We start from the raw sequence: 16,049 nt of genomic DNA on the forward strand, positions 1-16,049 counted from the left end.
CCGCATGCCCACTATACGCCGTCGCTCAAAGTCCGTCAACTGCACATACGGTTCACGTTCACGCTGTCGCGGCATGCTACCAGTGTTAAAGACTGCGATGGAGCTCCGTATGCCATGGCAAACTGGCTGACACTGACGGCGGCGGTGCACAAATGCTGCGCAGCTAGCGCCATTCGATGGCCACCACTGCGGTTCCTGGTGTGTCCGCTGTGCCGTGCGTGTGATCATTGCTTGTACAGCCCTCTCCCAGTGTCAGGAGCAAGTATGGTGGGTCTGACACACCGGTGCCAATGTGTTCTTTTTTCCATTTCCAGGAGTATAGTTGTAAACATATAGTACGTTGACAGTACTGTCTCTCCTTTCCTGTTATGCTGTGTGACACAGTTCAGCATATCAAAAGGCAAGGGATCTTGCAACTTATGCCACTGAAAATGTGAGACTATATGTCTGGTGCAGGCAGGAGCAGAAAATACAATGATGGTGAAGAGAAGTGGTGAGATTAGTTTGAAGATCCAGAAATAAATATATCAGTCTTAGCATGCGGAGATGATAGTTGTGTGTGTGTGTGTGTGTGTGTGTGTGTGTGTGTGTGTGTGTGTGTGTGTGTGGGTGCGCGCGCGCGTTCGCCGTCACATATCTCTTTTGTGTATCTGGAGGTGGACTCTCTCAAAAAATTAAATTTAGTATTACATAAACGTCAATCAAAAATAAATATAAAATTAGACTTTATTACAAATCATATAACACTGTTCCCTGATTACATTAACATTGCATTGGATTTCTCAAATTTAAAGAACTTTTCTATGAATTATATAACATAGAATGCATTATTAATCATGTACAAACAAAACCAGAAAGACATAACTTGAACAAATCAGACTATATTCCAAATTTTTCTGCCTTAAAAATTAAGTAAGACAATAATACGATTATTACACAAAATTTTCTTCTTCTTACTTTCAAATAACGTGTTATTATCTCTTAGGAATCTTTATTACTTCCAAGCAAGTTAAAAGATTTCAGTGCTAGTTCTATTTCACACATTTCTGTACTACAGAAAAATTCATCAGATCATAATGTGGGTCACATTTTCTTCTTATATTATGGTTGTGGTACATTTGATTGTGAGAAAGTTATGATTGAAGAGAGAGAATGTTTGGTTGTGGTCAATGTCCCCACTTTCTTAAAAAGGCTAAGACAGGAGATTTCTCGGGTGATGAGACACATGTAACTCTTTAATAATCTCATTTTGGGTGTAGACATTTTTCATTGCTCATTAACTGCCTTAGAAAACATTCACAAATCCACAACTAAATGAAAATATTTCATTCATATTAGGAATTATTCTGATGGCAAGTGTTTCAGAGCACATACTTTTAATTTTCTAAATTAGCAGCATGTCAAACTCCCAATTTTGCTACAATCAACACAACACATCACTATTATCCACCTATACTATACAGCTTGATAATGGCATCCCCTTGGGGATAATATTCTGGAGGAGAAATGCTTTCCCTTTTGGATTTCCCAGTTGGTGAATACTGAGGAGGAGGTCACCAGAAAAACATTTCAATTTTGTAATGGAGGGAAGTTTGAGGGGAGGGGGCAGGGGTAACATTATAAAGGGAGAACAATTTTTGACAACAGCATGCAGAGCCAAATGGATGCAGATTGCAGCAGTTATAAGAAAACAAAAAGATCTGTACAGAAAAGACAAACAAGAAGAGGTGAACCAAATAAGTCTTGGCCTTCAAAGTAACCACTGTTAGCTACAACACACTTCTGACATCAGTTGTAAAGCTGTTGGAAACTGTCAACAAATTTTCTTGTGCAATCGCTCAAAGCACTGTGGTCACACACCGTTGCATATCTGTGGCATAGCAGGTGATGAGGCCTGGTGCTACCAATAAGATCCTGAGACCGAGTGACAGTCCGTGGCACAATGTTTGTTGTCTTCCCCACCTCCCAAAAAGAGTCTTCTGTCAAAATCCAAGATTAAAGGATGTTGATTGCTTTTTTCAAAAGCAAAGTCTTGATCTATCATGAATTTCTGTCTGAGGGAGGTGAGGGAAATGTCTGTCGCTCAGTCTCTGGATCGTACTGGTAGCACCCGGTCTCACCTCCTGTAATGATGCGATAAATCCAACAACGCATGACCACGTTACTTAAAACTATTCCACAAGAAGTGTTTATGAACAGTTTTCAATAGCTTTACAAGTCCGCCCCGGTAGCTGAGTGGTCAGCGTGACGGACTGTCAATCCTAAGAGCCCGGGTTCGATTCCCGGCTGGGTCGGAGATTTTCTCCGCTCAGGGACTGGGTGTTGTGTTGTCCTAATCATCATCATCTCATCCCCATCGACGCGCAGGTCGCCGAAGTGGCGTTAAATCAAAAGACCTGCACCAGGCGAACGGTCTACCCGACGGGAGGCCATAGCCACACGACATTTCCATTTTTATACCTTTACAATTAGTGTCACAAATGTGTTGTAGCTAATGGTGATTACTTTGTAACTCTCATTTTCTTTATTTTCTGAGACCATTCATCGAACTTTTTGGATGTACCTTGTATATTTCGGAGTATAATTGCACACTATAATGCATAATGGTGATAGGTTTTCATTATCATGTTCTTGTGTTTAAAAAGATGGTTTATGCCACCTTACCTTATGTAAACTACCTTTCAAAAGAGCTGCCCTGTCTTTCATTTTCTTGTACTTCTCAACAAATCCTTCAATCTGCCACTAGAACAAAACAAGAAAGAAAATTGTTGTGAACAAAACCACAGGAATTTGCCCAAGTATTCTATCTATAGTAAAATTAACTTGAGGAAGCTGCTTGGTCCAAAACTACTTGTAACCACCTGTCAAAAGCCCAAATAGCCATCTTTCACAGTGAGGACATGCATGGAGAGTGTCAGTGAGGTTCCAGAAGGTACCAACAGGGATGTGGACCCACTCCAGATCCACTATCGTGGCCAAGTGTGCTATGTTTCACAGCCGAGGGCCAAAGATTCGTGGCAAAAACAGTATCAAAGTTGTCACCGCATATTCTCAACCGGGTTTTGAATTCAGCCTTAGGGTAGAGGAGGGGGCAGGGAGTGGGTAGGGGGAGGCAGGGGAGCATGAGCACAGTGAACTCCCTCCGGTGCTCGTGGTACCACACACTTACACTACGAAGTGTGTGACATACTCCATTGTTCTGCTGGTAGACGCTATCTTGCCAAGGGAAAATAAATTGCACGTATGAGTGGATGTGGTCCCCAAGGATTGATGCTTACTTGTGTTGAACCACTGTGCTTTCCAGGATGATGAAATCACCCGGGGGAGACCACAAAAATATTCGCAACACCATAAACCCCCTCCACCGGCCTGAACCCTTCAACAATTGTTGCAGTGCCATACATGCCAAAAGCCGTCTGTCTGATGGAGCATAAAACACGATTCATTTGAAAAGGCCATCTTTTACCACTCAGTGGCATGCAAATTCTTGCCTTTCTCGATGATGGACAGCAGCCAGAAAACGTGCATGAACCAAACCATTGTTGCAGAGGCCCATATGCATCAACATTTGTTGAATGGTCATTGAGGAGACACGGTTGGTAGCCCCTTGGTTCATCTGGCCGGTCAGTTGCTCAACAATTGCATATTCATTCACCCACACATATGTTTGCACCACAGTTGCCTGCACGCCGGTTTTGGATGGCACTAATTCGCCATGCACAGTATACTTTCACCACAGTGGCATGTAAACAGTTTACAATCTTAGCCTTTTTGGAAATGCTTCTACACTTGGCCCAAAAACCAATGATGTCCGATAAATAGCTCTGTTTCAGCATTATGACATCTGCACTCTTTTCTGCATCACCCCTCGACCCACTTTATATATACTCCAATGCTAATGCTGGCATCTGCCGTCTGTGAGCGGTTACTGCATGTTGATATAAAACATAGGCAGTGCTCACATTAATGTGACTGAACTGTGTATAAAATTACAAGGAGACAGATGGGGTGGGCAGTACTTACCTTTAGAAGGTGGAATTTCAAGTACTGCTGATGGACACTTGTAAGTGTATGGGGCGAAAAAAAAAAAAAATATTTGAATTCATTAGTTTCCTGATGTCTGAGGGACCTCTTCCAATCATCCCCAAGCTATCAATCTTTCCTCCTTGGGGAACATCAAAGTTATGAGATATCTCCCTTCCTCATTCGCCCTCATTTTGTGTGTGACAATCAGCAGCACTGGCAATTTCACCTCCTAAATATAAATAGTGGTCGGCCATAGTGTATCACTGGAATTATATATTTTTCTGCTAGCAAAAATTACACCCCATACAGAATTGCAGTCAAATAACATTAGATATAATTTTTATTTACCAAGCAGCTGTAGATACAGGCATACACAGTGAGGTATAACAGCGCCATTTTTCTGGTTCTTTCCAATGAAGAAAGTACAGAAGCAGGAATAGTAACTGAAATTAAATGGAAAGAATGAAAGGAAAAACAAGTGCTCTTACTGAGTTGTTCACCTCCTCCTTGCTCCAGGAACTCTTGAGAACTTTTTCTATTTAATCTCAGTATGCATTGTTTCATCCAACCTGTCTTCTCTTTTCAAATAAGGAAAATCCAGGATGGAATATAACAATATTATGGAAATAAAAGTCACCACTCGTCGTATGGTAGAGATGTCTTCCTTGATGCTTGGTAAGCAGTTTCTATCAGTATCTGATACAACACTTATATGTTTGCCAACATAGGAGATTTCAAAATACAGGGTGTACATAAAGTCTAGGAACAGTTTCAATTATTTATTGCACAGAAACCAAACACTGTACAGATATCACACATATGTCATTTCGAAGATAAACACTGAAAGTTTTTTTCCCCTATGTTTAGAACCAAGTACGGTAAGAAGCCAACAACAAGAAAGGCCATGTACCACCGGCACAACATATTCGTTATGACAGGTAGCTTGTGCCTGACGAAGAGAAGCGGACATCCTAGTGTGAGTGCAGTGAATGTGGAGCACTTATGAGAGATATTCATAAGGAGTCCTAGGAAATCGGCGCATCGTGCATCCTTTGAACTGGAAATTACTCCAATGGCAGTGTGAAAAGTCCTGCTACAGAAGCTGTCTATGAAACCATTAAAATTGGAGCTAGTGCAGAACCTCAATGGCAACGACAAAGACAAGCATTCTGAGATTTATTCACAGTTGTAACAAGTGAATGGGGTGGGTATGGCATTGTTGAACACTTCATTTTTAGCAACCAAGTAACTTTTCACAGTACTGTGAAAGTGAACAGGCACAACTGTCGAATCTACGGTATGAAGCATCCACACAAATGCACTGAATTTGAGCGTATTCCCCAAACATAGGTGCCAATGCTAAGGAAAAGGTCATGTGGGTTAGAGGGCAGAAGGAAGAAGTAGTAAACCAGTTCATTCAGAAACTCGGATATATTAAGTGGGACTGTATATATAACTGTCAAGTGGGAATAAATAAAACTGAAACTGCTTTTAAGAGCTTCATTAAAAATTATTTAGATTTGTGGTATTCTTGTTCTCCTCCTATAAAAATCAATCTTAAAAGCCAACCTATAAGGAAAAACATTAAGTGGTACACAGATAAACTTACCAATATGATGGAAAATATGTTATCATTGTACCACATGTATAAAAATTCTCATAAAGGTGGAACGGAGCAGAAAGATGATTTGTACAAAGCATATCTTGAATGTAAGAGAACCTACAGAACTAAGCTTAGAATGGCAAAAAGAACAGCATACAAAAGATACATTGAAGGGGCTCCTAATAAGTGCAAAGCTGCATGGAATGCTGTTGCACGAGAGCATTGCAGGAATGATGAACATCGCATAGCTCTTGACCCGGATAAAGTTAATCATTTTTTCATGGACTCTGCAAGTTATATTAGGAACAAAATTGAAACAACAACCACCAATGCAAGTGATCTACTTAAGCAACAACAACCTGCAAACAATACATTTATATGGAGGACAATCGCACCCACTGAGATTACAAAGGTAGTGGCAAAGTTCTCAAACTCCCAAGAGCATGGACTACTCTTGGTTGTCCAATTACATAATTAAAAAAACAGTGCATATAATTAGTGAACCATTGGCCTTTCTGTTTAATAGGTGTCGAAAGTTTGGAGTCTATCCTACAACTCTAAAAATATCAAAAGTTATCCCGGTGTATAAAAAAGGGGACAAACATGATCTCAAAAATTACCAACCAGTTTCAATAGTTCCCATTTTCTTGAAAATACTTGTATCTCTTATTTATAACCAACTGAACCACTACTTTGAGTCGCATAACTTACTCTCTAATAGTCAATTTGGCTTCCGCAAGGGAAAAAATACCACCACTGCTGTTCTTTCAATTGTGAATGAAGTAATAACAACCTTTGAGAATAAAAATAAAGCCTAACTTCTTTTATGTGATTTAAGTAAGGCATTAGACTGGAGTTCTCGTGATATCTTAATTGCTAAACTCAAAATCTATGGCATACAAGATTCTGCATTGGCAGTAATTGAATCATACCTAAAAATTGGAAGCAGTTCGCCTATGTCAGAAACAGAGACTCACAGTTGCTAGAAGTTAAGACAGGAGTCCCACAAGGTTCTGTCCTTAGGCCCTTCTTTTTTATAACTGCAGTCAATGATTTACCTCATTGTATCCCCACTTCTGTTATTTGGTTATGCTGATGCCACAACTTTGCTTGCTCAGCACGAGAACATATCAGTTCTGCAAGATGACATGGAAGCAGCACTAAATTGGTTCTCACCAAATACACTGCTTTGCAATCCTTGTAAAAACCAACAGATTACACTGGGATTGTCAAAAGAGGTATAGGTGAAAGCAGTTAAAATTATAGGAATTCATGTAGACTTTAAGTTAATGTGGGAAACACACATCAACCACACCTGCGCAAAATTGTCTCGAGTTACGTATTTAATGTGGAAACTTAGGAGCCTGGTGACAAAAGAATATTTATGAGTTATTTATTTTAGACTCTTTCAGTCACAGATAGAATATGGACTGCTGATATGGGGACTCTCTCTTCACATCACTGAACTTCTAAAAATTCAGAAGAAAGTGATAAGGCCAATGAGCAATTCTGGTAGATCAGAGCACTGCCGACCACTGTTCATTCAGCTGAAAATATTAACCGTTATTAATTTTTATATATACGCCTCAGAATTGTATGCAAATAACAATATAGCAGATTTTGAAATGGGGGAAAACATGCACCACCATAATACCAGAGGCAAAACAAAATTAGACATACCTAGGCACAGGCTGACAAGAACAGGGAATTCCCATCGAATCAATAGTCTAAAAATATTTAATAAACTTCCATTTTCTTCTCGGTCGGATCACATAAGTAGCTTCAAGAGCAAGCTACTAAATTGGTTACTAATCAATCCTTTTTACAATGTAACAGAATTTATGAATATAAAATCAATGAACATTGATTTTTAAGGATTTCATTATGTGATGTCACTTATGTTATGGTGTATGTTATCATCTATGGGCACTATTTGCAAAGCTCATTTAGCTTTAAGGTACTATTCAAGGAAAATGTTATATGATATCCATTTAAATTGCCTATTCCACCTCAGGTGGTCAATGGTGAACAAAGAATCTGAATCTGTACTGCAAAGGTAAATGTTTTTTGTGTTTTGTCATGTCAAAAATTGTATGGGCCATTCTTCTTCGCCAAGAGCACTGTCACTGGAAATTCCTACTTGTACATGTTGCAGCAAAGGCTGATGCCTCAAATGAGATTGGACTCACTGTTCATCTTTCAGCAGGATGGGGCTCCACCCCACTTTCATCGTGAAGTTCCTGGGTACCTGAAAACGGAGCAGTCACATCGATGGCTCGGCCATGCTACAGAAGGGGAAATCTGTTTCATGAAATGGCCCTCCCGATCACCAGATCTCACTCTGTGTGACTCTACCATATGATGTGGCAGAGCTCCGGGAGTGAATACGGGAAGTGACTGCCACAGTCGACGATGCCATGCTGGGATGGGTAAGGCAAGAATTCGATTACCATATTGTCATCTACCTGATCACTCATGGTTAGCATTTCAAATGTTTATGGAAAACAATAAACTTTCAAAAAGTTTCTCTTCGAAATGCAGTATGTATGGCATCTGTACAATGTTTAAATAAATAATTGAAAGTGTTCCTTGATTTTATGTACACGCTGTACTTGAACATACACTGTATGGCAGCACATTCAAGATAAGAGAATCAGGTGTAAACAATGGTATACAACTGCGAAGAACACAATCTCAAAGAAATAAGTATTATGTCGTGGAACTAATGTCTGTCTGTCTGTCTAACAAACAGTAAGCAGAGACAGGAAAACTCCATTTTATTTTATGGTCAAATTTCAGAGTTATTTTTGCCTATTTGTTGCTGTTTTCTGTCAACTCTGGTATTACTTTCTGCCAATTTTGATGGTATTTTTGAGGAGTTTGGTATCACTTTCCAATAGCTTATTTTTGAAGTATCAAATGGCTTATATCACTGTTCCAGCACTATGAAAACGAAAATATACCTCTTAACTACATTACATATGGCATCACAGAAGAAAAAGGAAATCATTTATATGAAACCCATTAAATGTAATCAATTAAAGAAACCATACACTGTCAAAAGGTTTTCAAATTAAAGTACTATTATAGCTTCAATGGTTTCTTTGAAACCTTTTACCACCAATTGATCAGTACTTCACAACAATGCAAAAATAGCAGCGTAAAGTGTAAATTTTTAACATGGGCAAGGAGAAGGCCACAAATGCAGTTAACCAATTCTGCTGATATTTGGCAGCCTGCTTCTATACAACATAAAATGAAGATCAGTTTTGAGAACACCATCCCTACAGTTCATGATGTGAATCTGATTCAAAACTGACCAGATCCATATACAATTGAAAATGGAACACTTTTAATCATCATAGGTGGTGTCCAGAAGCAAACTTTTTTCCTAGGGATTTGCAAAAGAAACTATTACAACTGCCACTTATGTACCCGTAAAGTAAATGCTATTCAATGAAAGTACTGCTGATGCAACTATCAAGGCATCTGGCTGGGGAGCAGAGAACCTGTGTTCAATTCTGAAATGCATTCTGCAGGATTTTTTGTCATCTTTCTTTTCCTTATTGAAATTAGTAACAAAAGGAGGGTTAATATGGCAGTTATTAAGGAATAATAACAAGGAGGTAAATAAATTTCTCAAACAACTTGGATTGGTGAAAAATTAAAATTTGAAGCCTCATATGAAAACAAATATCACGAGGGACCACAGACAGCTTAATATGCTATGCTAGTTTACAACGAGCCGTGGTACAGAACTTTATTTGGAGGTTTCAAAACTGCAATGTACATCTGGAAATCCAGCAGGAATTTCACAACTATCAACATTCCACAACAATTCATAGCATAATTCATGATCAATTTTCAGCACCAATTTTTTAGGTGATGTTGCATGCGTGGTATGCATTAGAATCACACTGGAGATCCAAAGAAACTGGTACACCTGCCTAATATTATGTAGGGGCCCACAAGCATGCAGAAGTGCTTCAACATGGCATGGCATGGACTTGACTGATGTCTGAAATAGTGCTAGAGGGAATTGACACCATGAATCCTGCAGGGCTGTCCATAAATCAGTAAGAACACAAGGGTGTGGAGACATCATCTGAACAGCACATTGCAAGGCATCCCAGATACACTCAATAATGTTCATGTCTGGTGAGTTTGGTGACCAGTGAAGTGTTTAAACTCAGAAGAGTGTTTCTGGAGCCACTCTGTAGAAATTCTGGATGTGTGGGGTGTCACATTGTCCTGCTGGAATTGCCCAAGTTCCTCAGAATGCACAATGGCCATGAATGGATACAGGTAATCTAGAAAGGATGGTTACATAAGAGTTACCTATCAGAGTCGTATATAGACATATCATGGGTCCTGTATCAGTCCAACTGCACACATCCCACACTATTACAGAGCCCCCACCAGCTTGAACAAGTCCCCTGCTGACAAGCAGTGTCCATGGACTCATGAGGCCAGCTCCATACCCATACACATCTATACACTTGATACAATTTGAAATGAGACTCATTCGACCAGGCAACATGTTTCCAGTCATCAACAGTCCAATGTGGGTGTTGACGGATCCAGACGAGGCATAGAGCTTTGTGTCATGCAGTCATCAAGGGTACACGAGTGGGCCTCAGCTCCAAAAGTCCACATTGATGATGTATCGTTGAATGATTTGCATGCTGATACTTGTTGATAGCCAAGTACTGAAATGTACGGCAATCTGAGGAAAGGTTGCACTTCTGTCACATTGAACAATTCTCTTCAGTCGTCATTGGTCATTTTCTTGCAGAATCTTTTTCCAGCCACAGCGATGTCAGAGATCTGATGTTTTACCAGATTCCTGATATTCAAGGTACACTTGTGGAATGGTCAAATGGATAAACCTCGCTTCATCTCTACCTCAGAGATACTGTGTCCCATCGCTCATGCACCGACTATAGCAACATGTTCCAACTCATTTAAATCTTGATAATCTGCCATTGCAGCAGCAGTAACCGATAACCGACACTTGTTATCTTATACAGGCATTGATGACTGCAGTGCCATATTCTGTCTGTTTACATCTCTCTGTATTTTAATACACATTCCTATACCAGTTTCCTTGGCACTTCAGTGTAATTCCCAAAAACGAAATATTTTTAAATGTAACCCACGTCAGTTTTCTGCCAAATCTTCAGAATGAATAATGTAGTTGTGCGAAAGCTGCTTTCATTATATCTTCTTGGTGCCATAAGCATATTTGCTTCAAAAGTTTATATGACAAGTACCACCTATGTAGATGTTCAAAGGTACGTGAAGGCATGTAACAGTGAGTGAAAGAGCCTTTGTAGGGCAACCAGGATTAAAATTATAATTCTTTCTAATCCAAGTCATTAAAGAAATTTATTTCCCTACCTTGTTATTATTTTTCACTGATTACCTTTTGACTTTCCTATTCCTACTAGATTCAATACAGCAAAAATACTAATGAAAAAACTGCAGAATGCATTTGGAAATTAAACATATGTTCTCTTCTCCTCAGCCACATGCCTTGATCACTACGTCAGTGGCAGTTCTTTTGAACAGTGTTTACCATAGGCATACTCAGTGTCTTTCTTCGATTCTACGAAATGGGAATATGCTGAGCAGCACCCCCCCACATGATGAAAACACCCAATTTTCAATTACCTATTGATTTCATCAAATTTGAGTCAATCAATTAGGAGTGGTTTCCCCAAATATAAGGATGGGGGAGCTTTTTGAGCCAAAATATCTCAGTCCTCTGTTTTAGGTTTATACAAGCACCCTGCCAAATATGACTCAAATTGGTTGGCCATTCCAAGACTTTCCCCTTGTGAGGACCAAATGTCTTCAGCACAACACCAGACAACTGACAATGTCCACATATCCTGCTTGCATGGGAAGTTGCTTCCCATCAAATTATAAAGGTATTGCTACCCCTTCAGAATATTTCACAACTGAGACCTGCCATCCTATGCACACACAAACTATTTGCTGTGTCAGCATGAACATAATTCATCATCATAACACTAGAAATAAGAGCCCAGGACTGTGAATAAGACTAAATATACAGATCTGTCACCATAAGAGTTGTTAGTCAATTATGAAGGTGCAACATAGTGCCTTTTGAGGATGACAAAGATGTGATTCTTACAGTGGAGAAATGCCTTCAATACCAGAACAAGGAGTGGCACTGACAGGGTACACACACCCTTGTGTCTCGATGGAGGAAGACCATAGAAAAGGGCAGCAATTGTGTGGAAGTATAGGGAATGTAGAATAAACAACATTCTTTCTGTTGTATATTTATCGTTGTGTTCAATAAATAATTACTGAAGGAAAACAAATGTAGTGCCTCACTTTTTGGGTAACCCTCACATTTATTTTAATAGTTATTCCATATTATTTTTACTACTTTGTGAATGAAGCTTGTTGTCAAAGCACGAATTGTTGGTAGTGAAATTTAGCAGTGAAAAAGAGAGGGATGGCTGTACTGAGCTGAGAAGACACATTACATTTCAATGATCTGTCACCCTGATGCTACTCATAAACATTTACCTCAAGTCAGTTACCTTCTTGTAGTTTCTCCATGTTAACAAACTTGCTATGCACTGCCACCATGTCTTGTCGTGTGACTTTGTTTCCATTTGCAGAGGATTGAGGGCTGTAAGACAGCTCTCTAGTCTTCAAGCCACAAAATAACATAACTGCCTTTTAAACAACTCTTTTGTATTTTGTTACTCTTATGTGACATTCATATACATTGAGTGAACAGATCTCATTAACGAGAACAACATTTTCAAATTGAATCTCATAACAACACAGAAGAGAGTGACATTGCTCCTTAGCCTTGTTAAGCTTATTCTGGGTGTTGATATTGCAGACAGTGCCTCTTCCTCTCTGCCTTCCAAAACACTGCCAAGCCACAACCCCAATAAGTAAATAACCCCTTCGTAGCAGGAGAAGATGTTCCATATCTGTCACACTTTGATGATGTCCTAAGCCGACAATTCTTTCATCATTTCTGCAAATATTACACAGTGGGGAGTACTTTATATATTAACTAGCTAAATAATATTTTTAAATGAACATCTTGATCTCATCATCAGGAAGAGATTTGACATGTTTTTATGGACAAATAACATGTCTCGCTGAAGTAGGCTGGGATCTATGTTATGTTAAAAGATACCAGATGCCATGTTAATTTACATGTTCACAAAACTTAAGCGTCACATTCAGTGTTTTTCATATTTATACTTTTGTAATTTGAAAATGTATAAAACTTCCTGGCAGATTAAAACTGTGTGCCCGACTGAGACTCGAACTCGGGACCTTAGCCTTTTGCAGGCAAGTGCTCTACCATCTGAGCTACTGAAACATGACTCACGCCCGGTACTCACAGCTTTACTTCTGCCAGTATCTCGTCTCCTACCTTCCAAACTTTACAGAAGCTCTCATGTGAACCTTGCAGAACTAGCACTCCTGAAAGAAAGGATATTGCGGAGACATGGCTTAGCCACAGCCTGGGGGAGGTTTCCGGAATGAGATATTCACTCTGCAGCGGACTGTGCGCTGATATGAAACTTCCTGGAAGAATAAAACTGTGTGCCCGACCGAGACTCGAACTCGGGACCTTTGCCTTTCGCGGGCAAGTGCTCCTCCATCTGAGCTACCGAAGCATGACTCGCGCCCGGTACTCACAGCTTTACTTCTGCCAGTATCTCGTCTCCTACCTTCCAAACTTTACAGAAGCTCTCATGCAAACCTTGCAGAACTAGCACTCCTGAAAGAAAGGAAATTGCAGAGACATGGCTTTGCCACAGCCTGGGGGAGGTTTCCAGAATGAGATATTCACTCTGCAGTGGAGTGTGCGCTGATATGAAACTTCCTGGCAGATTAAAACTGTGTGTCCGACCGAGACTCGAACTCGGGACCTTTGCCTTTCGCAGGCAAGTGCTCTACCATCTGAGCTACCGAAGCACGAGATACTGGCAGAAGTAAAGCTATGAGTACTGGGCGTGAGTCAAGCTTCGGTAGCTCAGATGGTAGAGCACTTGCCCGCGAAAGGCAAAGGTCCCAAGTTCGAGTCTCGGTCGGACACACAGTTTTAATCTGTCAGGAAGTTTCATATCAGCGCACACTCCGCTGCACAGTGAATATCTCATTCTGAAAATATATAGTTTAAATGATGCACCATATTAAAGTCTCGCAAACACCCAATTTTCCACAATAGTTGTGTAAAAGGCTCAGGAAATGTCACATCCGTGGCTAAAACTGTTATTGGAAAGTAGTTTGTTTGCAAGGTGCTACTCCAGTCTCCGTAAGCAAGAAATTACTATTACTTCATTTTACAAATGGGCTCCCATTCAGTCTGTCGCCTTGCTGCTGATACAACAATGGGCCAGTTCATGATGGACTAGGATAAATCATCACTGTAAAGACCTACCTATCAACCAAATAATGCCACAGGATCACTTGACTTTAGACACTGACTGCTATCAGAGCTGAAGAACATCTCTCTCTTACGTTTCAAACCACCACCTATAGCAAACACTAAATGGCTCAGTTTCCTTATCTTGGCTCCTTTACCTTCTGCTCAAAGATGGTTCTGGAACTACCTTCTGTTGTCCTCCTGACAATTCTCACAATGTAATCCCTATGAGCAAATAAACTGATACAGTTTCCTTTTCCCAACATGACTACATATATTAATTACAAGTCCACATCACTATCCAATCCTGACGACACCCCCAAGTGGGTGTAAGAACTGGCATCTGAAGTGAGATGCCAAATTTGACCCACTTTCAGCTTTGAGGTGCCCCATACAAATTACGAAGCCGTGAACAGATGTAAGAATCCATCATGCAGGACAGTCCGGCTCCATGCTGTGGTGCAACAGACAAGTGCTTAGCACAGTCAGCCCAAGCTGCCCACCACAGTCTACCCAGGCCTAATGCCACGCTGCCATCACTGCCATTAGGCAAGGAAATTCAACCTCATCTGCCTCCTCTATCGTGGTCGCACGAGGGCACATCATGATTATGATGTCCCCATGCCACCTCGACACCGGGCATCGCCACTGCATTGCTGCCCAATCAATTGTCAATGAACAATTTAATTGTAACAATCAAAATAATCAATTCCTGACAATATACTGTAATTGTATAGTTAAAAAATCCATTCACCAAGCAACGGTTGGTGTCTTCCTTTATCATCCCATCTGTTAGGTCTCCCCTGACCTTGCATTCTGGGTGACTTTTCAGAACCCCACCCCTTTCCCTAGACGTCTCAAGTTCCCTTCCCTTCACCCCTCTCCCTACCCGTTCAATCTTTATGCTGGAAGGAGGGGCCACTGGCTTCAAAAGCTTGCATAAGTAAAACCTTTCTCCTGCCATCACTTGGTGACTGGATTTTTTTATCTATCCAATTACTACATATTAAATGTGCAAGCTTCACTTGTAGGGGGAAATGCCTCTGGACCAATGCTGCCACTGACATCATCGAGGTCTGTGTGTGTGTGTCTAGTTTAAAGCAATTCCCTCAACCACGTCACAGAGGCAACTAGTGATGGATCCAACATATTGCAAACACGGGTGGAGCAACTCCGTGTGAAAAATGATGATCTGCAAAGGCACCTTAGTGGGGCATTAGTAAATGTGATGCTGCGAAACAGCACTGTGCCTGGAGCTAGCCTAACTTCCCTATTTCTGTGTTCCCATAGGCGGTTCTAAACTAGATGTAAACGTTGACACAGTAGTACAAAATGTAATGGATACAGGGAAACTGTCCCCATCGACTGACGAAAAGTTTATAGGAGTACCAGCACGAAAGTGCAACGAGTGGCTCATGCTTATGTAGATTCGAGGAAGGGCTGAGAAATACCAAGGCATTTGACATCCTTGCAGAATGCGTTGAGGATATGTACAGAGATAAATACAGTCAGCTACTATAAGGACAATCTTTCCATCAAATATCAAAATTCTGGAGAGAATTTTGAGTGATTTTCTGACCGAATAAGAGTTGCTTGTTGTCGTACATATGTACTAACAGAAAGTAATGAAAGGAATGAGATACCACTCAGGAAATCGGAAACTTGCTTGCAGATTCACTCATTCGCAGGATTGACCCCACAGGTACGTGACAAGGTGAAGTACACCGAGTACACTAAGTTAGGCTACACAACTCACAAAGTAGGTGCAACAATTCGTCTAATCATCCACCGGGATAAAGCACACTTGATGTGCATTCGTTGCCAAAGTGTGCTACACTTGTTGCAAATGACAAAAAGTTACACGGCTCCTTAGTGTTTGGCACCAGCATGTGCTTGTTTTAGAAAAATCAGACACGAGAGAGAAAACTGTCCATCTCTACAGCACTGGTTAGCTAACCAAGTAGATCAACGAGGTGCTCGAAG

This window comes from Schistocerca piceifrons, chromosome 1, assembly GCF_021461385.2.
Source record: "Schistocerca piceifrons isolate TAMUIC-IGC-003096 chromosome 1, iqSchPice1.1, whole genome shotgun sequence".
NCBI classification, from domain to species: domain Eukaryota; kingdom Metazoa; phylum Arthropoda; class Insecta; order Orthoptera; family Acrididae; genus Schistocerca; species Schistocerca piceifrons.